The 25,603-nt window shown below is 33.1% G+C and overlaps 1 pseudogene; it reads left to right on the top strand.

Moving 5' to 3' along the window:
* The first annotated feature begins 718 nt into the window (after positions 1-718).
* LOC149545987 (chaperonin 60 subunit beta 2, chloroplastic pseudogene) lies at positions 719-1,276 on the top strand (annotated as a pseudogene).
* The last annotated feature ends 24,327 nt before the right edge of the window (positions 1,277-25,603 follow it).

Below are 25,603 nucleotides of genomic sequence, written 5' to 3' on the forward strand. Positions count from 1 at the left end.
AAAGAATTAGCTGAAGGCAAGGGTTTCTGTGTTCAGGTTGTTAGAGCTGGAGAAAATCCCATTCAGATTACCAGGGGTATTGACAAGACTGTAAAAGGTTTAGTTACTGAACTAAAAGCGATTTCAAAGGAGGTAAATTTTATCTTTTTGGATCATTGTGTTGATTATTTGGTTGAGCTTGTTTCACAATCTGTATGAGATGGTTGTCATCTGACCAAGTTATATTTTTTTTCATTTTAGTGGAAACTAATTACCCTCCCCGTTGCACCCGTCCGCCCAACTGATAGCAATGAGCTTCAGTAGATCAAATGTATAGCACTGTGTCATGCATGACATTAGAGTACTGTGTGTTTCATTTGATATTATATTTGTTAGAAATACATATTGATTAAGTGCTGTTGTACCCTATTTTTTTCGTATCTGGGGTCTGCAGGAAGTTGTATCCCCGTCCATATCTGTATGGTCTTATTGGAATTACTTTGAGTGGTGCTTGAGTCTTTGGTCAGATGAAATGTTTAGTTTCTTCACACCTAGTGATGTCTATATGTCTATTTTCCTGCCCAGTATGTTAAAAGAAATATAATTGTTTACTTATGTCTTGTAAGACTACATATTACATTGGGGATGGACTGTTCTTTTGCTCTGGATTTCTTATCATAGTGTAGAACCTCAGTCAGATGTTCCATTTCTGTAGATTTTCAAACCTTGTATTTTTGATATGGTTCAGGTTGAAGATAGCGAGTTAGTAGATGTGGCTGCAGTAATTGCTGGGAACAATTATGAAGTTGGAAATATGATTGCAGAGGCCTGAAGAAGGAAAAAGTGCAGAAAATAATTTATACAGTGTAGAGGGAATGCAATTCGACTGTCAATATATTTTCCCATATTTTGTGACAGACAGTGAGAAGATGACAGCAGAGTATGAGAATTGTAAGGTAACTAATATATGGATCGAAATCATTTTTGCCATTTTTAGCCTGTTTTTAAAATGAGCAGAAATGAAATTATTTTGCTTTTCAACCTGCAGCTCTTTTTGGTTGATAAGAAAATAGCAAACGCAAGAGATATGATTGGCATATTGGAAGATGCAGATCATGGTGGTTATCCTATCTTAATAATTGCTGAAGACATTGAGCAAGAAGCCCTGGCTACCCTTGTTGTCAACAGGCTTCGAGGTGCACTAAAGATTGCTGCTTTAAAAACTCCTGGATTTGGAGAAAGGAAAAGTAAATATTTGGATGACATTGCCGTGTTGACTGGAGGCATTATTTATTAGTATGATTATGAAGTGAACCCTGAATTATTGTCTCTTTATCATTTATCATGGCAGTTTTATATCTAATTTTAATTATGTTGGTCAGTTTGTCATAGGCCATAATGAAGTAACTTTTTTAATATTTTGAACATGATGTCATGAGTCTAAATTAAAAGGATATGAATATTCAAATGTCATATTATACAATATAATAATTAAGAATAATAATATTATAATCTATTATATAATAATGATATATTTAATAATATAAAAATAAAACAATATATATAATTATAGCATAATTATGTAAAATATTATATTATAATTATAATATTAATGAGTTAAATGAATTAAATAACAAATTAATACTTTAATATAAAATGATAGAACAATAAATATAAAAATATAAAAGTAAATAGTCTTACAATTAATTTTTAATACAATAAACATAAACAATAAATAAATTGTAAACATTGGAAATATAGTTTATATATATATATATATATATATATATATATATATATATATATATATATATATATATATATATATATATATATATATATATATATATAAAACGATAATCTCTTATAAATATTAAATGATCTATAAATACAGTAATCCTTAAGAGAGTTATTAAAAGATAATAGTTATAAGACTATTCATAGAACAAACCATTGTATAATATTATATAATCATTAAATATATATTATTATTACAATTTACATAATTTAGATTATATATTATAATCTAAAATATAAATGGATTAAATACTAGCTTTTATATATATATATATATATATATATATATATATATATATATATATATATAAAATGAGCCTACAATATCCTCCTGTGGTGCCTATTGCACAAAGTGATATTATGAAAATAGGTGTCTCGAGAAGGATATATCTCGACTTATTATATATATATATATATATATATATATATATATATATATATATATATATATATATATATATATATATATATATATATATATATATATATATATATATATATATATATATATATATATATAGGCTAGTAGCACTCGTGGTGCAAATTGAAACACATTATTTTTAAAATTATAATTTATTATAGTTAGTATATTATGAAAATTTGTAATTAATAAATTTTTAATATTATTATTATTTAGTAATTTACAAGGATAAATAATAAATATTATATATAATATTTTATGGTACATTATAGATTTTATATGCTCACTTCAAAAATATTCTTAATGAAATAGATTCCCTTTGAAAAAATAAATAAATCACTAGCTATATAATCATTAATATAATCAAATTTATTTTTTATTGAACTAATTAGAATTAAACTTTGGAATGGAATTAGAGTTTTCATTTGATTTTATTTTTTTTAATTAGTCATTTATATATTATTTAAACTTATCTATTTACATATTTTTTAGAAATTCCACATTTGCATACTTTTAAAAATTACACATTTACACAGTTTTAAAAATTATTCTCTTTCTCTCTACCTAATCACTCTCCCCTTCTACATTGTCTCTTTCTACCTCATATTGTCTTACATTTCTCCCTTTGTCCCATTTCCATTCCTACTTACCATATCCTCTCCTCCTCTCACCATCTATTCCTCTTGATTATTATATAGCCCTAGCCCATGTCTCTCAAAATCTAAGCACTCTCTCTCTGTCTCTCTCTGTCTCTCTCTCTCTCTCTCTCTCTCTCTCTCTCTCTCTCTCTCTTCTCATCATGTCTCCATCTCTTTTGGACTGTAATTTTCATCCATCCGCTAATTACCACCTCTCTCTCTCTCTCTCTCTCTCTCTCTCTCTCTCTCTCTCTTTCTCTCTCTCTCTCTCTCTCTCTCTCTCTCTCTCTCTCTCTCTCTCATCATGTCTCCATCTCTTTCAGACTGTAATTGTCATCCATTTGCTAATTACCACATTTCTCTCTCTCTCTCTCTCTCTCTCTCTCTCTCTCTCTCTCTCTCTCTCTCTCTCTCTCTCTCTCTCTCCCCCCCGTTCCCTCCCTCCGACCCAAATTCCTCACCTCATGTATCTTCCTACATTTCTTGCTTTGTCCTATTTCCACCCCTACTTACCATATCCTCTCCTTTATTACCATTTATCTCTACATCATCTCTCTTCCTCCCTGCCTCCTTAATCTCTTTAAGTCTCTCCTCCCTCCTCTCACAATCCCATACCCCTATTTAGCCTCTATATCTACCCCTAAGTGTCAACGATGCATTCACACTGATCGAAAAGACCCCTTCTCTCTCTCTCTCTCTCTCTCTCTCTCTCTCTCTCTCTCTCTCCATTCGATGTTTTTGATTCATCTAATTAAAATTAAATTTAGGGTAGAAATTAGATTTTTAATTTGTGTTAGTGTATATATATGTTGATTATATATGTGTATATGTGTGTCTATGCATATACCATTTCTCTTTCTATGTATATGTGTGCATGTGTGTATAGGTGCATATATGTGAGTCTATATATGCATCTCTCTCTCTCTCTCTCTCTCTCTCTCTCTCTCTCTCTCTCTCTCTCTCTCTCTCTCTCTCTCTCTCTATGTTTATTGAAAACCCTAACTATCCTCTTTCTTGAGCTCTAGGTCATGTCTCTACCCCCTCCCTCTCTTTAGTAGGTCCTCTTCCCCTTATCGCTTTCCCATGAGATTGCAAAAAAAGGATGAGAAGTTGAGAGAGAAAGTATAATTGCATAATTACCCTCTCTCACACTAACCCCACCCCCCTTGCCCTCCCCCCCCCCACCCCCCGCCCCCCCTCCCCCCCCCCCCCCCCCCCATCCCCTCACACACACACACATACACACACATAAACTATTCTTTAAATTATTCTCTCCTATACCATCTCTTGCATATATCCCCTTGTAATGACCCTCCCTTGTTCTATCCTCCATGACCATATCTATCGCTACTCTAAGTTCTAGGTATCATCTTTCTTTCTAGCTTTATCTCCTCTCTTCCCTCTTATTAACCTAGCATAATTACTATCTTTCCCTCTCTCCCCACCGTCCTCTAAACATATCTTCTCCTATTTAAACCCCCCATCCCCATCCACCCACTTATCACTATTATATTCTCTTCCTTCCTTCATTACCATGTCCATCTATCACATTCCCTAATTATTATATTTACCCCATCTCTCCTCTATTCCCTCTACCATTGCCTCTTTCTCTTATATCTCTCCTCCTCTCACCATCTATTCCTCTTGATTATTATATATCTCTAGCCCATGTCTCTCCAAATCTAAGCACACAATCTCTCTCTCTCTCTCTCTCTCTCTCTCTCTCTCTCTCTCTCTCTCTCTCTCTCTCTCTCTCTCTCTCTCTCTCTCCCCTCATCATGTCTCCATCTCTTTTGGACCGTAATTGGCATCCATACACTAATTACCACATCTCTCTCTCTCTCTCTCTCTCTCTCTCTCTCTCTCTCTCTCTCTCTCTCTCTCTCTCCTCTCTCTCTCTCTCTCTCTCTCTCTCTTTCTCCCTCCCTCCCTCCCTCCCACCCAAATTCCTCACCCTATCACCATTTCCATCCTAATTATTCTCTTTCTCTCTACCTAATCACTCTCCCCTTCGACATTATCTCTTTCCACCTCATGTACCTTCCTACATTTCTCCCTTCGTCCTATTTTGAACCCTACTTACCATATCCTCTCCTTTATTACCATTTATCTCTACATCATCTCTCTTCCTCCCTACCTCCTTAATCTCTTTAAGTCTCTTCTCCCTCCTCTCACAATCTCATACCCCTATTTAGCCTCTATATCTACTCCTAAGTGTCAGTGATGTGCTCCCTCCCCCCCCCCCCCCCCCCCCCCCCCCTCTCTCTCTCTCTCTCTCTCTCTCTCCATTCAATGTTTTTCATTCATATAATTAAAATTAAATTTAGGGTAGAAATTAGATTTTCAATTTGCGTTAGTGTATATATCTTGATTATATATGTGTATATGTGTGTCTATGTATATACCATTTCTCTTTCTATATAAATGTGTGCATGTGTGTATAGCTGTGTATATGTGAGTCTATATATGCATTTCTCTCTCTTTCTCTCTATGTTTATGGAAAACCCTAACTATCCTCTTTCTTGAGCTCTATGTCATGTCTCTACCCCCTTCCTCTCCTTAGTATGCCCTCTTCCCCTTATCGCTTTCCCATGAGGTTGTAGAAAAAGGATGCGAAGTTGAGAGAGAAAGTGTAATTGCATAATTATCCTCTCTCACACTAACAAACCTCCCTTGTTCTATCCTCCATGACCACATCTATCGCTATTCTAAGTTCTAGGTATCATCTTTCTTTCTAGCTCTATCTCTTCTCTTGCCTCTTATTAACCTAGCATAAGAGTTATTATGACCTCTCACCATCTCTTGGATCTTATTTTCCATTTATTTCTACCACATGTTGGTTACCCTCTCCCCCTTCTCCCACTCTCTCTTACATGTTCCACATGTTTGAAAAATGTTTAGAGCTCCCATCAAGATTTGTGATAAGGTCTTAACTACCTCTTATGTACTATAAGTTGAGTGGTTGTATTGAGCATAGATAAATTGACACTTTGGTGTAATAGAAACCCCACTCTAAGAAGTGATCTCTCTCTCTCTCTCTCTCTCTCTCTCTCTCTCTCTCTCTCTCTCTATATATATATATATATATATATATAATCCTCACTCTTTACCCACTATGTCTTCTTCATGTCTATCACCGCCTCCTCATCCTATTACAATCTCTTTTTCACATGTCCCTAGGTAATTACTCTATGTTTTTTTCCCTCTCTCCCCCTTCCATCATCCCCTTTTTCTATTACGAGCCCTAACTATCCAACTTATTGAGCACTATCTCATATTTCTAACTCTGCCCCTTCTTTCTCATCTCCCCCTTCTCTTTGTCTACCTAAGATTTTTGCCCTTCCTCCTATATCTTTCTCCCAACTCTCTCCTTATTTACCTCCCCAACTCTCTTCCTCCCTCTCCCTCTCCCTCTCCCTCTCCCCCTCATATCTATCTACTCCTGATTAATGGCTTGTGGACTCTCTCCCCTCACTACTCTCAACATATCCCTCCCCCTCTCACACACACACATATGTCCCTTAGGGTAGAGGTCACCTTGGTATGTATTGTTAATTTAAATTTAGGAAGATTGGGGTTAGGAAGGTGTATTTTTCAGGAATCGTAATTTATTGGATTTGTGATAAATGGTAAGATGGTTAAGTATAGAATTAGTTTAACATGAGGGCTCAATTTGGCTTGATATTTTTAGGAGACTTAAGGTTAGAAATTATTGATTCAATGTTAGGATTAGAGTTAAATTTAGTTTAATTTAAAGTTGGGTTTGATGTTATATTACAATTTGGTTAAATGTTAAAATTAAATTAAATTAAATGTATGTGAAGACATATGTTACATATCACATATTTACATGTATGTGTATCTCTCTCTCTCTCTCTCTCTCTCTCTCTCTCTAGTATTATGGTTATGAATATGATTTATATTAGAATTTTGATAAAGGTCATTGTTAGGATTAGGGTTGAACATTTAGGTTTATCATTTAAATTTTAAGTTTGAAGTTAGGGTTTAACATTTATTATTACTATTAAGGTTAGGTTTTCTTATTTATGTTATGTTACATAATTTTCTATTAGGGTTTACCATTTAGGATAATGGTTTCAAATAGGATTTATAGTTTATCATTTAGAATGTACATTTTCATTATTTAGGATTAGGGTAAGGGTTAAGTTTCACCATTTGGGCTTAAGATGCATATTTATTTTGATATTCTTAAATGGATTGTAAAAAAGTAGTTGTTAGTGCCATGTTAGTTATACCATTATTTTAAGAATATATAATCTTTGAAAGGCATGTGTGTATCCCATGTTTTGAATAACTTGTTTTAAGAATAGGTAATTGTGACAATTATGAGGAGCCAATATTAAGTATCTATATAATTACACAATTTAGGGTGTTAATTCTTACAAATTAGTTTTTTATTTCATATCCTCACACTCATTGTCATTTCAAATCATTGTCTCAATAATACAAAAATTAATAATAAAAATATTTCACCATACTAATATCATGACATGCTAATTATTACTAATGAATTATTCCTCTCTAAAATCTATGATATATATATATATATATATATATATATATCTGTGTGTGTGTGTGTGTGTGTGTGTGTGTGTGTGTGTGTGTGTTCTAATCATATTGATTTACTTTGATAGAAAATTATAAAATATTATTAATAATACAAAAAATATATTATTTTTATTAAAATAAAACTTTACAAGTAAGAATTTATTATGAGTGTAAATATGAAAAAAACCTTATAATCTTACTTTGTTTAAGTATTTGTAACTAAACAATTAAAAACTATAGAAACATCTTAGTTTTCTATATACTTTCAAAATATTCTTTTTTTCTAATATTTATAAAAGTTTCTCACTATTTCTAAACATCTTTAATTTCAATTAGAAAAGTAGGAAGTTTCTATATATTTACTTTATGTCTTTAGAATATTTCAACTTTTTATTTCAATTAGAAAGGTAGGAAGTTTCTATATATTTACTTTATGTCTTTAGAATATTTCAACTTTTTAATATAGTTTACATAAATATTTCTCATTAAAAATCTATAAAAAATAGAAACTTCTAAAATATTTCAACTTTTTAATATAGTTCACATAAATATTTCTTATTAAAAATCTGTGAAAAATAGAAACTTCTAAAAGAAAATGCATTTTGGGAACATAGAAATAGTTTATTCTTCATTTTATAAAAATGAAATCTTTATCAAATGTTTAATGTTTACTAAATTGAAACTAATAAAGATGGATCATTATATGTAGGAGAGCAATGTATCATCACATTCAACCCCAAAATTATTACTCATGCATTGTGGTCGGCCCCAAATAAGTCTCAATAATCTCCATATTGATGAACGCTCTTGAAGAGATCTACTCTATAGAAAACTGCTACTTGTCACCTTTAAAAGTGACCTTGATCTCCTGCAATCTAAAACACAGAAATGAACAAAAGAAATTCAAACAAAAAAATCATATCGACCAATGTAATTTGTATAATTTGAAGGAAAATCCAACCTCGACATAGCAAAGAAGTCTTTGACCGAAAGATACATAAAACAAGTACATGATTTAGAGAAATTAGCATAAAATCCCCAACTTTCAGGGCAAATCACAATGTTGAATCTCAAACCCCACTCTGATTAAAGATGCACCACAACATACAGGGCATTGTCGACGAATCTTTCCTACCTTGACTCTGCCGACTTAGGGCTGCAACTATTATCTGGAGGGTGCTCCTTCCAAACTAGTACCCTGCATTCTGTGCAAGCTTAATGCTCTCAGGAAACTTGATTAGCTCTGGCTACAAATCAAGGGTGAAAAGAGATATATAAATATCATTTCATCACCTATTCTTGTAGGTGATTGATCAAACCATGTTGATTGTGTCAGTCCATTCGTACTCTCTCAGATCTGCCTCTTCAAGTCTTGAAGCAAACTCTAAAGATTTTGAAACCATTTAACCCCGATTCAAATCTCTGGTGTACCTAGTTCATAGAGGAGGTAGATTTGAGGGTCAGATCAAGAGGAGAAAGAAATTTGTGAATGTGAGGAAGAGGCATTTGGAAAGTTGGGCTACTGAAATTAATGAGACGAATCAAGAAACTCTTTTTAATGCTCAGCTTGGTGCCCTTATCTGTCTCACCTGCTTCCTCTCCTCTATATAGGTAGATAAATAAAGTAGTTATATTGCTTCCAGAAAGATTCAGTTACAAACATTTCATTATGTTGAAGTGGTCGATTCACTTGCTGAAATTCTTCTATTATTACTAAGTTTCATTTAATATGTGGCAGGAGTGTGAAGAATTTTCTGGTGAAGAAACTGTTGTAACCGTTGATAAATTAATAATAATTTCAATTCAACCGGTGGGAAATATTAAGTGGTAGTCATTTCAAAACTTTATTGTGGAGTGACTTTGATACAATTGTCAATTTTTTAAAAAATTGATAAAAGTTTACATTGATTGATGCTTCCACTGTAGAAAGCCTCTCGGCTTAATCATATTAACTTTGTCAAATCATAATAAATAAATATTGTTAATAGTATATACTATTATATACAGTCATGTCTTTTCATTAATGAATAGACATGTCCACCTATGTCTTGGCTATTGGTATGAGTATGTATATATATATATATATATATGAATTGATTCAAGAGATTACATATCATAAAAAATATACAAATTAGTCTATCTTTTCAATAGGGACTTCAGACCAATGATCCAATTGTAATCAGTCTTGGCAAATGAAGAAAATTTCTTTCTTAGTTTCAATGGTGTTAGTGTTGAAATTTTAACATCTGTCAAAGGCATCATTGAAAAAATATGGAAAAAAGAATATAAATAAAGGGAAAAGTCCTAAAAACAAATGACCCCCAAAAAGGGTTCATTACAAATGGTATCAGATCAGAAATCCTGCCAACCTATGAAGAATAGTTCAGAAACCACTAGAGAAAGAGCAAAGAAATTGTCTGAGATTGGCTCATGGCATCTTGATGTTAAAATTGATACTATAGTATAATCGCTAATCTCCCTATTCCAGCCATTCATAGGCAAGAGTCCAAGAGACAAGGACCTTGAAGGAGAGTAGTTGTGGAAGCAATCCAATTAGTATTTCCATAATCCTTTTGCCATTTAAGAATTTGATAAAGAGGATCACATTGTTAGCCTACAACCAGTAACTACCAAAGAAGGGCTGACATTGTTAAGAAGCCAAGCGGCACTACTCATATGGGCTCCAAATATTACTGGCAAAATACTGTAATAAACAATATTGAAAGAGGTTCTTGAACTTTTAAAATCCCTCAAAAAAAAGGGTGATGTTGCGGTTCTTAACACACTAGGAAACCACAATAGGTTTTTAAGAAATTCTTCAGTGACCCTTGTGAGTATAGAGATGCTATTTGTAATATGCTCTATACATCTATTATAACAACGATATCCACTTGCTATTTGAGCAACCCTGTCCCTATTCGGATCTTATGTCTCCTAATTGATTTTTTTTTGTGGGACTTATGATACGCTTATGATTGCTGAGAAGTTTTGTGTAGCCTATGTAGCTTCCTATTTTGACTCATAATGGCATCCTTCTCTAGCATCTACTTTATGGCTTGACCTCAATAATTCCACAATTTCTCCTTTTGCATTTGAATAAAAGCTTGGACTATGTTTTAGTGGGTATTCTTCCTCTCCAAAAATCTCTGTAATATGGTTTTGTGAGATCTCTCTGAGCTCTTGCTTCCCTTCTATGAAGAAAATCATCTATGAGAAGCAAACAGAACTCCATTTCATACAGCATTATGTCAGGCACTATTTTGATTTTAGTATAATTAAGTTTGTATAAACATTCCAGCTATGATCGCAGCCTAATAGTGTGTCACTAGTAACCTAAGCTTTGAGGTCTCTCCAGAACATTTTTAGCAACATATCTATGATATACCATTATACGATGAGACACTAAAATCTAGAGTCACTATTTGAAATGAAATCTCATTAGACAATTGGATACTTTAAAATGCAAAATCACCCAAATATAACTGCAGGCTCAGAATAAGGAACAGTATATTTAAAGGATTTTGATGAATGGAACTGGTAATGAACAAAACAATAAGATTCTAGGTTACAATAGAAAACATAGAGACAACTCTCAAAGAGCTATGAGCTAATAGACAAAATAGCAACAATGGTTTAGGTAAAAAAGAATACTGATAGCAAGGCCGCCGCGCAAAAGGAAGCAATTATTGAGTGAGTACCAAACATCAGCAAGGACTATTGTCTGGGATAGATTTACAAATTCAACTAGTCTCATTGACTTCCTGCAAGCCATTTTATTTTTACACTTGACTGATGGCATCTGGAATACTATAAGGCAGCGATTGTGGTGCAGATGGGTTCATTCTAATACTAAGCTTGGCAGTGGTGTTGTAAGGGAAGAAATCATGGTTTAAGTCATAATTTTTTGTGTCCTATTACATGCTCATCTATATGAGAAGTAACCATGAGATCACAATTTTTCGTGTCCTTATTACATGCTCATCCATGGTAAATGAAGAGTTGAATCCATTTTACTGCGACAGATGAAGAAACAGGGTGCCAATGGTGATTCAATTGATCAAATTTCATATGATTCTGAATGGGGTGTTGTACCATATGAGAGAATCATAAATCAAAAAGTGTGTCCACTGGTCCCCAACTATGGGGTCGAAGGAACAAATCAAACCCGATGATAGTTGAAGCAGAGTTGACTACATGTATTCTGTTTGACTGAAGGGTCATGGGTTATAGAAATGAAATGATTCAAGTTAGATTTCAAAAATCATATTATACATATATATGGGAGAGAAGAGAACTTGAACCCAACAATATACATAAATTGTGTGACAATATGGCTTCCAGTCATCATACCAGCTCCAATGTATTGGCCTCACAGAATCAACACATTTGACATGAAGAAGACCTACCAATTGTTGTTGCAATGCAATTTCATGATAACCGATGTCATTAATGGGAAAAACCGAATGTTTGAGTCCAGTATTCATTGCCCATTTAAAAGGATAAAATCATCCATAGAATACAAAGGAGCACAGATGGTGGGTTATGGACATATGAAGTCCATACTACATTATGCATTCAAGCCTAAAAGGATATATCTGTGGCATGATGAATTCATTGAGATCACAACAAAGAGATGTTTGTGGATGCATGTGAACTGTTTGTCAAAATGCCTAGATTCATCAAATACATTGGAGCACAAGGAGGAAACCTTAAACTGTTTGACCAAAATTTTGTTTCCGTTGTGCCAAATATAACTATCTAATTATGGTAAGAAGAAAATATGATTTGGTAAGACTATCATAACTACTAGAAGTTATGTCTACAATCTAATGATTAAAGATCTAATGATTAAAGGTCCTTTAGTGCACATGCCACATGAGAAACGGTAGGCCCATCATCGAGGTACGCGGAATTATATAAATGTTTATTTAATTTGTTAGTGATATGATGAAATCTTAATATTCCAATTGGAACATAAATGGAATAATATTTGATACGATCATAAATACTAAATAGAATTAGTAAATAAAATCTAATCTATAAGATATTATATCTAATGCTATTAGAAGTTACTCACATATATGGTATATATAGATTTTGTGAATTCATAATTAGAAATTATTAATGGAAATGATGGAAAGGTAAAACTTATATTATAATATAGTAAATTGTGGATTGGAATACAATAATATTTATGACTCTATAATAGATCACTCTCATTCTCTATTAGTAAATTCTATGTGAAGAAAGTGGAGCTATTATCATCTAAATCTCTACAATTTTTTGTGAATTTATAATACATGGATTCTTTTTTTCTTTGAGGTTATACCAGTCTGTGTGTCACTTATTATGAGTACCTACATGACACTAAAAAAAAAACTTGTACTCATAATTATGCTTTAAAACTTGAATGACTGTATGCTCAAATTATTTGTAGTCATAAGTATGATTTGAAGTTTAGTAGACTGCAAAGTTGACATTTATAATGGTTTTCCTGATCTGCATTTTCAAAGTATGGATTGACAATTAAGATTTATGTTCTTTATGATAATACTAGTTTAAACTTGGGAGGATTGTCTAGGACATTGAGATTATCATACAAACCCAAGTAAACTTGAGTTGACTAGAGTTACACACTTCATTGTTATTGTTTTTCCTGACGATTGCGAATAACATAGATTTAACCATTTTTAATAAGCAACTATATTCTTGAGTAGATGAGAAGTTGTCAATGCTTAAGAATAGCTATGTTGATGTTGGACTTCATTTTTATGAGTCTAATATTATAAGTCGTATTAGCTATCTACTTGAGATCCCTGGGGATTTGTCCATGAGATGTTAAGCATCCATTATAGGAGTGAGTGGGAAGTTTTTCCTTGAGGTGTGATCAGTCATGGGTGATGTAAGAAGTCCACATTCCTTTAGAGAGCTCAGAAGTGCAAGGGTTTTTGTAAGCCTTTAAGTCACAAATGAATAGATGTTTTCAAATTTGAAAAGTTGTTATTCTTGTTAGATACCTCATTTCTAAGAACAAGAACCTTGAATAGAGTTTGGGTCAGTTAGTACCCTTGAGTTAGTATTGATGTGGAAGAGTTTTCATATGAAACCCTAAACTATAAGTGGGGAGAAGATTTAGTATTATAACATTATTATATCAAAGTAAGTAGATACATGTATAATATATAAGGATCATGTATGATCAAATCTTAGTAAGCACTAAGTAAAGTATTAAACACCATCGAAAATACATGAAATGAGGCCTAGTGACTTATCATAGTTTAGTGACTATTAGTTTTACACCTAACATTACAAAATAGTAAATACATGTCCATAGAGTAGTGTATATTCCAAAAAAATAAAAAAATTAAACCAATTATGATAGAAGGCAAAGCCATGTGATTAGATAGTACATAGGGATCTATTTCACATCCGAATTACAAAATCTCAAGATAGGGAGTTGGTGGAGGGAGAGGCAGATTAAATTCGGGCACATGACAGATATCCCCTAGGGAATCGCTTATAGCCTATTTCACGTGCCCTTTGCATCATAAATTTACCATCTCAAGATGATCGTAATGAGGAGAGAGAAAGATTCCTATGCCAAATAATTACGTTCATTATATTAACACTCATTTTCTCATCCACATTATGATCTCTTAAGATAAGGAGTTGGTGGAGGGAGAGATAGAGTAAATTCAGGCACATGATGGATATCCTCCAAGGAATTGCTTGTATCCTGTTTCACGTGCCCTTTGCATCGTAAATCTACCATCTCAAGATGATCATAATAAGGTGAAAAAAAGTTATCTATGTACTAAAGAAGAAATCTTCGAAATAAACTAAGTAAATTAAATTTAACACTCATCTTCTCGTCCGCATTATGATATCCTAAGGTAGGGAGTTTGGTGGAGAGAGAGGCAGAGTAAATTTGGGCACATGATGGATATCCTCCAGGGAATTGCTTGTAGCCTGTTTCACATGCCCTTTGCACTATAAATCTACCATCTTATGATGATAGTAATGAGGGGAGAGAAAGATTCCTTCCAAATAATTATGTAAATGAGAAAAGAGGTCATCACAAGACTCATCTCTCTCTAAAGCTATTATATGCTAATAATTATTTATGTTTGCAGGATCCATGATCAAAAGGCATATTGGGGAAGTATATTTTAAATCCTTCCCTTTACTCTAATTCATTGTGAAAATTAAATTATAGAGAATCAACAAATAATGTATGATGTCTCTACATCATGTATGCTTTGTGCCTTCATTGCATCATCTGTCTTCATCGTGTATGGTTTGTGTTTTCATGCATTCATGTGTCTACTTCATGCTTGCCTCATATCTTCTTGCATTAATGTGTATACTTCATGTCTACTTTGTATCTTCATGCATTAATGTTTAAATATTGTATATATTTATATTTCATAATTTTGTTAGCATAATCATTATTTTAGTAATCTAAAGTAAAATGATCAAGGAATAGGCCCTTGATTTTTAAGTTGAGTGGAAATTAGGAATTTCTTGAGGGCAAGAAATTTGTGGAAGGGTGGACTTGTCATGAGCCCAAATTAAAAGGATATGAATATTCAAATATCATATTATGCAATGATAATAATTAAGAATAATAATATTATAATCTATTATATAATAGTGATATATTTAATAATATAAAAATAAAACAATATATAAGATTATAGCATAATTATGTAAAATATTATATTATAATTATAATATTAATGAGTTAAATGAATTAAATAACAAATTAATACTTTAATAAAAAATGATAGAACAATAAATATACAAATATAAAAGTAAATAGTCTTATATTATATCATTAATATAATAGTATGACATAGAATTAATAATACAATAAACATAAACAACAAATAAATTGTAAACATTGGAAATATAGCTTATATATATATATATATATATATATATATATATATATATATATATATAAAGACAATAATCCTTAAGAGGAGCTATTAAAAGATAATAGTTATAAGACTATTCATAGAACAAACCATTGTATAATATTATATAATCATTAAATATGTATTATTATTACAATTGATATAATTTATATTATATATTATAATCTAAAATATAAATGAATTAAATATCATATTAACTTTGTCAAATCATAATAAATAAATATTGTTAAAAGTATACAAATTAGTCTATGTCTTCAATAGGGACTTCAGACCTTTTTTATATTGATCAAATTTGATAACAAGGTGATAACATTAGGCAATTAAACTATTTTATTGTGTGTCCTCCAATGCACCATCCTCAGCTCACCCAATATGTTTCATGGTTTCCAAGGCTTAATCTCTACCATTCTTATATCTGCACTATTCATTTTAAGCACCTAGAAACAAACTAAGACTTCAGTAAAGGAGCTTAACAATGCATAAAAAGCTAGTAGTGTTATACCATGACCACACTTTGTTCGTGAATTCTGTCAAAAAATTCACATGCCTTGTCTATGCTTCCATTTTTCAAACATGTCTACCATGGAAATTGTGACTACAAAATCTGAAAAAATTTCTTTATGCTCTAATGCATGTCCATAGTTTACTCCAAAGCTCTTGTTTTGGCACATGCATCAATAATGCTAGCAAAGGTTGTTTGATTTAGCTTTATAGGAATATAAACACACATGTTATATATCTTTTTAAACATATATAAAAACACAATTTTCTTGGTAAATTGAGCAGCTTTCTTTCTTAGTTTCAATGGTGTGAGCTCTTTCTTTGCCTCTTGGTCTATGGAGTGTAGAACATTTTTCTCTTTTACAACTAGTAATGGATAAGTTAACATTACAATTGTCAATTTTATGATTATCCTAGGTAGGCTAGTCAATCACTCTACAAAAAAGCTAAGATATCTCTTAAGAGTCTTATATATCTTTGATTTTGTCTCTATTTTTGGTCGACCTTATTGCCTTGGATACAAGATTGATTGGGAAATATCTAATTCTACTTTATGATTGAAAATGCATGTAGAAAATAGTGTTATGTGTATGGTACTACATTAGATTTACTAGCTAAGGTCAATGGACTCGTAAAGTTTGATTTTCAAGCAGAACTTGAGGTGGGAAAGTTTCAAATTAAAGTTGGAGGCAATGTGCTAGGGGTTTTTGACTTTGGACTTGGAAGATTTGGTTCTAAGGCAATATTTATACCTAGGGATTCTAGGTTAGATCTGGAGGAGGACAATGGTTACTTGATCTATTTTGTTCATGATGAGAACATTGGGTATGGCTCTAGCTTACACTCAGTTTTTTTGAGTCTAAAGTTGTCTTATATTTTTCTCTAGAGATGATAAGAAGAAACTTATATTTATGTGAAGGCTATTTTCTCTCAAATACATGATGAATAGGTTGTCTAGTACATGCCACTATTTTGAGAGATATAGTCCTTAACAAAATGGCTCAGAATAATAACAATACCATAGCCAATACTAAAACTAGGATCAAGATAATCATAGTATTTACTATTAATCACTATATTAGCAGGTGACATGTTAGGAAAAAATGGATTATGTTAGAGAAATCAGAAGTTATGAGATGATCAATCAAGAGGAAACAATTTAGAGCTTAGAGTGACATAATTTTCATATGATCATTTATAATGAAATGGGAATGCAAGTAGAAAGAAACTAGAAAGACATTGTGTATAGATGAAAGCATGAAATGGATGGTTTTGGAGCACTCAGCATAGATACTCAGCATTTAGTACATATCACCATTTGAGATCAAATGGGTGTGTGGGATTATATGCATAGTGAACAATAAAGGAGGGAATTGACTCCTTCCTGAGGCTCACACTTGGTCAGGTCCACTTCAACAATGGAACTTCCTATGAAATTGCTATCTAAAACCTTTCTAATGAGATAATGTGTTATGAACTCTTCATCAGTGGGATGGAACATTAATCTAGGAGGTAGTTGTGCATCACCCATATCATGATTATAACTAAAGTTAAGTGATAGGAAAGAGAATTCAATAATAGAAGCTCTTAACTTTAGTTATAGTCATGATATGGGCGATGCACAACTACCTCCTAGATTCACATTCCATCCCATTGATGAAGACCTAATAACACATTATCTCATTAGAAAGGTTTTAGACAACAATTTCACAAAAAGGGCCATTGCTGAAGTGGACCTCAAGAAGTGTGGGCCTCAAGAAGGGTTCAATTCCCTCCTTTATTATTCACTATGTGTATAATCCCAAAAACCCATTTGATCTTGAATGATGATATGTACTGAATGCTAAATGTCTATGCTAAGTGCTCCAAAACCATCCATTTCATGCCTTCATCTGTACTATCTTTCTAGTTTCTTTCTACTTGCATGCCCATTTTATTTCATATGGTCATCTAAAAATTGTGTCACTCTAAGCTCTCAACTATTTCCTCTTGATTGATCATTTCATAACTACTCATTTCTCTATAAAAAAAATTCGACCAAAAATTGGTCAAAATTTTGACCAATGCTTGGGGGTTTTCTACCAAACATTGGTTGGAATTTCAACCACTACTTGAAAATTTTCCACAAAGCATTGTTTGAAATTTTGACCAATGCTGTGCAATTTTCTACCAGCATTGGTCAAAATTTTAACCAATGCTTGGTAGAAATTGTGTGAAAGTTTTTGATCAATGTATTGGTCAAAATTTTGACCAGCCAATAAGTTGGTCAAAAATTTGACCAATAATGGTTGAAAAATGAGCCCAAATGTAGTAGTGTTTGAAATCACAACTTGACTTTATAATTATATCATCCACTTTGTCAAGTTAGCTCAAATACAACAAAATATGAAAATCCTTCATTAATCAACCCTGTTCAGTAGAAACTAACTCTAAAATTATTTCCTTCATTAATAAATAGAAGCTCAGTTAACACTGCAAACTTATGAAAATCCTTTTGGCAACCAAGTGAGCTCAGTTAGCACTGGTTCCATCCAACTTTCCTTCATTAATCGAGTGAGCTTGGTAAACACTCACTTTATGTAACTTTTCCTTTGACACCCGAGTGAACTTGGTAGACACTACCTTTTGAACTAGATAAACATAGGAACACTCGATAGAAACTGAGAACTATGTTCACTACCCAAGTAAGCTCAACATATACTAACTGATAATGATTATAAAATTTGTGTAACATCAAAGACAACACACAATTAATCAATTGTATCCAATAGTGAGCTATTCTTGTAATTAGAAGTGCATGTTGGGTAGTGGGCTCATCTTCCATTCTTTATACTACAATTTCTAACATGGATTCAAAGTCTCCTAATGCGAACTCCTTATACTAAATTTTCTCATTGACTCCTAACAGGGTTCATCCTCTAACAAGAAACTTATATATCAGTATATTATGTAGTGGGTATCATCCCCACCTAGGTTTTCCCTTGGCCAGGATTTCCTTAGTTAACAAAACATGGTGCTGTGAGTTATCTTTATGCATTGTTAAACTATTACTATTCAACATTACTTTATTACTTTGTTATGCATGGTTTAAAGTAATAAATAATATCCAGTTGGTAATTATAGTTTGTAGATTATTGATTCACCTCCTGCTCTCAGTAATCACTATTTCTAACAAACTTTAGGTAAAAACTTCAAGAAAGGGTGCAATTTTTTTGTGACAATAGGTTTTATAATGGCTTCTTATTGGAGTTTTATGGAGGAGATTAAACTTGCATAATTTACATCTAGTGGTGTGTAGAAGGACATGATACAGGTTATGATTTGCATGGTTTCTCTTTGGTCTTGGTTATCTTTTTGGATGTTCATTTTATGCTTACGTTGGATTTGAGATTGGTTAGAGATTGTAGTCACTGGTTTGTGCTCATGTTTTTCATGTGCGAGATGACATGGTGATTCCTTTATCTCTTTCCTTTATTGGTTGTGGAGTGCTTGGGAGACTATTGGAGATTTTTTATGAGAGTTGTTATTGGAGGTTATTGGTTTATGTGTTGTGGATTTCCTCGATACTACATAGATTCATTCTTTTTAGACATTGTAAGTGGATTGGTTATAAATTTTATATTATCTTTTGTAGTAGGAGCTTCTTGTTATAGATGTGACAAGTAATGCTCTTGGGTATTATGATTGCAAGCTAGAGATTGGCTATGGTGATGATGTGAGATTCACTTGGTATACCTTTTGAGGTATGGATAGTTGGATGGGTTGGAACTTTATGTTTGTGTTATTTCAGCTATGGATATTTCGACAACTACGAATACATGTGATTGCCTTTGGATTAGGTTTTTTATGCTTGACATTTTAGGTAGATGAGGATTTTATGATCTTCTAATGCAACAAGTTGGGTGGCATTCTCTTTGGATGACGTCTATATATGTTTAGTGATAGCGGCATAATAGGAGGTGAAATCATTCATGTTTGAGAAGCTAGTTACTTTGATTTTGTTGTGGGTAGTAGGATGGAGCATATGATGTACTTTCATCAATGATGGTGGATGTGCTAGGAGGGATTTTTCTATTGTTTATCTATGTGGCTATAGATTGACCCTATGTAATGTATACAACAAGTGGGAGATTGTTGAGATAATGGGTATTTCACACATTGCATACTAATGCTATATTAAATTATTTGATTTTGTTATGTAATGTTGCACCTAGATGGATGTGCAACATGTAAAGATTCCCATGGGATATAGTTGATTAATTGTATTATAACATTGTGATAATATTTCATGTAATTATTTAATATTAGGGAAAATAATTAAATTTCCAATATTAAACATGGAGTCAATGAGTTAGGTAGCACGTGGTCTCTGTAATACCACTCGGTGGTTTTGTGGGACTTGCTACTATATAAGTAGCCACAAGGGTAGTTGTAGAGACAAGAAAAAACACAAAAAGGGAAAGAGTCGAGTGGGACAAGGCTTGAACAAGTTAGCCAAAGGAGAATTTGTGAAGGTTGGAAGCATGGCATGAGATGTGTGGATTCATGCTTTTTCACATAGATTACTTGGTTGTGGCTATGGCATTGAAGGCTTCCATGATTATATTGCCATGGTATTCTTGCTGAATAATACATAGCGATAGATGCTTTTGGAGCCTAGGTTTTTTTCCCCATCAATGAGGGTATGTTGTTTATTCTTTTGCATGTGGATTTCAATTACATATTTATAATTTCAGAACTATTATGGGTTATGAGGAAATATTTATATTATTTATTGTAAGTTTTCTTACTAGAAGATAAAAAATAGCTATTTAGAAAAATGACATGCAATACCAAGAAGAAGACATTACTAGATTATTTGAAGATAGAAACTCAGAAGAGTTTGATTCAACAATTGCAAATCTGATGGGAAAGAATAATGGCCTAACTAAAGAGGTTAGAAATCTTAAGATAGAATAAGAAGTTAAATCAATATTGCTGTGTGAGGTAACCAAACAAAAAAAAAAAAACTAATAAAAAAGAAGAAGTAATGATTGAAGATGACAAAAGAACATTGACCAACAAACTTGAAGAGAAAACATCATATGTCAAAAAGCTTGCTAACATGCAACTAGATACAATGAATCAATTGATGATTGTAAACCATGAATTGAATGGAAAGAAAATTTATACCACAACCCTAAAGTCAAAAAATGAGCAACTAAAGAATGAACTTAGACAAAAGAAGGAATTCATTGAAAGATTCAATAAACCAAGTGAAGCCATCAAATACTTTGAGAAAGTTATGAAATCTCAAAAACATAACAATGATACTACTAGATTGGGATACACTACTACTAAGGAAGGATAACCATCTAAAAGTGGTGAGCAAAGGAACAAAAAAGCTAGAAACTATAAACCCACTTGTCATAATTATAGAAATCTATGTCATAAAAAAAATGTTTGCAAGAGCAACAATGGAAATTAGAACCCGAAGTAGAAATTCAAGGGTTACTATGATAAGTGAAACAAGCAAGGAGATTGGTACATAAATTTAGATAGAAGACCATAAGAACTCAGAGATTTGAAGGATACTACTACAATTTTCAAAAGTATGGACAAAAAGCATGGGAATGTACATCTAAGAGCAAGTGGACATCAAACAAGAAAACAAAGGCAAATCACAATCCAAATTCCTATGATTGGCATTGCAACAAAGGAAAAGTTGTCACTATTATTAAGAATATGGACATGTTCTTAAGAATTGCATTAGAACACATTTCAAAGGCAACTACAATAGATGGTTGAATGAGACTACCTATTTCAATTGTCTCAAGACTAGTCATATTAGCATAAACTATCTAACTAGGTCACCAGTGTCGAGCAATGAATTTAAAAATCATAAAGAAAATGTCAATATTGAAAAGGGAAAAGTGTAGATGAACAAGAAATGGAAAAGGAAGGAAAATTGTAACACATCAAGTCAAGATAAGGTCACTTCATCCAATGGATCAGGTGATCATATCACCTCCAACTAGGAAATCAAGAGGTATGTATGGGACTGATATTTCAAAAGTTATTTTTTTCATTAGTTCTAAGAATCTAAGTGTTCAAAGATTATATATGAATTAATTGAGATGCAATGGAGTGATTAGAATCAAGAGAAAATCTAAAGTTTTCTTGTTTTCTATGTTTATGATGAGCATGGAAGACATTATTATTATTACTGAGTATGAATGATATTATAGGTATAGATGAGACATGGATTTATATTAATATGGGAAAAACTTACTTTTCTAGTTGAGTATATTAGAAATCATGTGTTTGTTGAGTGAGTTGCAAATCCTATGATAATTGAGCCTATAGTTATGTAAGCACTGAGCATTTATTACCATATATGAAGGATTATATAAGTCAATTTTTGAATCACTTTCACTTACTAGAGTTTATAGAATGCACAAACAACATGAAGGAAAATTTATAAAGAAGATTCAAGTGTTTGTGAATTGGATTCAACTACTTCTCATCATCAATGATTAGATTTGAAAGGTTTTAAGCTATTGTCAAGTTTCACTATTTCATTTCTCACAAACCCTAAGTAGTCAAATGATGTCTAGCTCTTCTAAAAATATTTGGAAATATGGGAAAGAGGCTTTTAATGTTTAATTGATAAGTAATGATATTAGGTAGCTTGCATTCCAAGCTATTATTGAGATTACATATAAGGGAGACCCATGTGTTGCATTATCGATGATACCACCAAAAGTTTTGATGATAAAAGATGTTAGATGTTGTTACACTGGAAAGATTGGAAAAGTAGGTGATATAGAAATAAGGGATATTTAATGTCAATTATGTGACAATGGAGCCTTGAGAGAAGAAAAAAGAAATCAAGAGAAAAGGGTTAACCTATGCCCCAGATTATCCCCAAGCATTTAAGATCGAATGGATATGATTTTTTCTGATCTGCATACATTGTAACTATATTTGGTTGGAAGGTGGACCAATTAAGATCACTAAGAGGAAGATAAAATGAGTATTAGGGTACCCTACCCTTAACCAAACTAGGAGAATGAGAAGTGATGCAAAGGAAACTATAGAAAATAATATAGGTATCATGTGGAACAAAAGAGGAATGTCTATTGACACAATTTTAGATTGTCTAGTTGCCTTTTTAGTAAGAGGAATAGCTTATAAGATTTTTTAACTCTAGCTAACACAATAGTGTTTCATGTGTGGCTATTGATTTCGGATACAAGATAGTAAAGAGAGACCATTCCTATGACCTTGCTGAGTTAAAACTACATTACCTATCAGAAAACTTTGGGGGCCATAAGGAAAGCTAAAAAATTGCATTATAAAAATTTGGTTCTTTACTTGTTTGCATTCTTTTACATGCAAAACACATTTCCTACATGTGGAGAGGTTTCTTGGAAGAACAAAAGGTTAATTTAAAATCCAATTGAAAAATTTATAGAATAGCTTGGAGACAACTTTGAGTTAGTAATGACTAGTTACTTTGAGGATTTTAGGAAATCCATGAAGCAGAGATTGAGGATTCATGTATCATTAGTGGAAAAACTTTATGATGATATTTGTTTCCTCCTTGATGCAGAACACACATATGAATAAGCAACTATCCTAAGGGTCATATGGTTGAAGCTCTTGCTAGATGATATAAATATAGATGAGACCTTTACAACTATTACAACTCTTCTTGCAAAAGAAATTGACAAAACTACCCCCTCATTTGGTAATTATGAGGAAGCTAAATCAAGTATAACAATTGAATTGGAGACAACTATAGTTCTTAGAAAGAAGATAAAAATTGTGAAAATGTTGAAGAAGAGATTTGGTGAAGGAGATGAAGAAGAAGAACAAGAATAAGATGAAAAGGAAGAACAAGGCTAAGCCCCATTGAAATTACCTCAAGGCTTAGGAGAAGATCAAGGAGAAAAAGAAGAAGGTGTTGAGGACAAAGAACCTAAGGAAGCACCTCAACTAGCTAAGAATAAAAGAAAAGAAAAGATACCAAAAGTGGATAAACCTACTGTTGTCACTTAGGTTTGCACCCTTGTCCAAGGCCTATGTGTGAGGACAACCTAGTGAAACATGGAAACAACCTCCAAACTGTGGGACTTGAACTATGAGGTTGAGTCTCTAGAGAAGGCCGGTTTCCTCTTACTATCAGGGCATACCTATCTACTCTTGGAGAGGAAAAGGGAGAAGGAGAGCACGAAAGCAAATGTACCTAGTCTAATCTAAGGAGGTGATGCACCAAAATAGAGTGTTCAGACTTCGTTTCTGCCCATATATGCACTACAAAACCAAGATAACATTCAAAAGACATACACACCCAGACTTATGTCAATCAATAACCACATACAGATCAAGAAACCAAACTGAATAACACAAGGAAAAGGATTTCACTTATATATTATCCAATAGGCCAAAATAGATATAGTATGCAAGCCATAGATCTTAACAATACACCAATGAGAGGCAAGATGGATGCACATACACATTGATGGTTGAAGGAGATGATACAGAATGTTATGCAGCTCAAAGACAAAGGGAATTTTACACTGCAGACCTATGAGTAGTAGTAGAGAAATCAAAAAAAAAGTTCCGCTAGAAAAGATCACAAAATTACCTTTATAGTTTAGGCATAACTGAGGATTTTTTGCATTACATTTACTTCTCACCTACTGGCATTAACTTCTTACCCTAAAAATCCAATCAAAGATCTGGTGGTTTTGAGTACCAAAAATCTGATATTCCACTGAGAAAGAGCCTGGAGAAGATAGAACAGCACCAGAAAACATCCCCAAACATAGTAGATAGATCTGTAATGGTGGTAGAATGTCCTTGCACTTTGCATTCACTTCTGAGTTGGTGGCATTGATCACAGGATCGAAATCTCGTGGCAAAAAACCTGATTCATTATTTCTAGCTCATGAATCTACGAGGTCAAAGCAAGTCAAACAGTTCCTCATGTGCCAATTAGGCCATGCGAGCCAATCGTCTCTCTTTATTTTGCCACCTCCTCAAGGTCCCACGCACTGACCATTCGTTATGTTAGACTGGTTGCTATGTCGCTATGGGCACCATGCCCTGAGAGTCATTATAGTAACATAGCGCCCCACTGTTATATCTAACTATGATGGTTACCAATCTGACCGCACCACCTTTTCACCATCTAGCCGCAACATCAAAACTAACTGCCACGTTGACTGCGACGATTGCACCAACTGCAAGTCGTTAACTATCAACCCTAGTCTGCCAGCGAGACACGTGTCAGCAAGATGCTATGTCGCTATGGTAAAGATCGCACAACTTTTCCATAGCGAGACATCACCTTCCATTGATCTGCCTAAATTCGAATGATCATGAAGACTCTTCATACCACTGTGTTGCCCTTACCCTGGGCCCATCATATCTGGTGCCACCTCAACAAACGCACCACACTCGAATGACACCTGGCGTACTTTGCTGAGACTTGGCCCTATTGATCCACGTGGCAGATGGGTGTTATGTCACTATGGTAAAGATCACACAACTTCACCATAGCGAGATGGTGTCTTCTATCGATTCTCCTTGATTTGACGACAAGCGATAGATACTGCTTCTCAATGTATCATTCAATGGAAACTAGCCACGTATCGCTGTCTATATTTCCTGCACCTCCAAACCTGGACCCACGAAGACACGTGTCCTCCAGGTGCCAACTCGCTATTGTAATAATTGTGCAACTCTTCCATAACGTGATGGTGCTTGCC

Source organism: Cupressus sempervirens, chromosome 7, assembly GCF_028749045.1.
Source record: "Cupressus sempervirens isolate cs-2001-9-10 chromosome 7, ASM2874904v1, whole genome shotgun sequence".
Classification (NCBI taxonomy): Eukaryota; Viridiplantae; Streptophyta; class Pinopsida; order Cupressales; family Cupressaceae; genus Cupressus; species Cupressus sempervirens.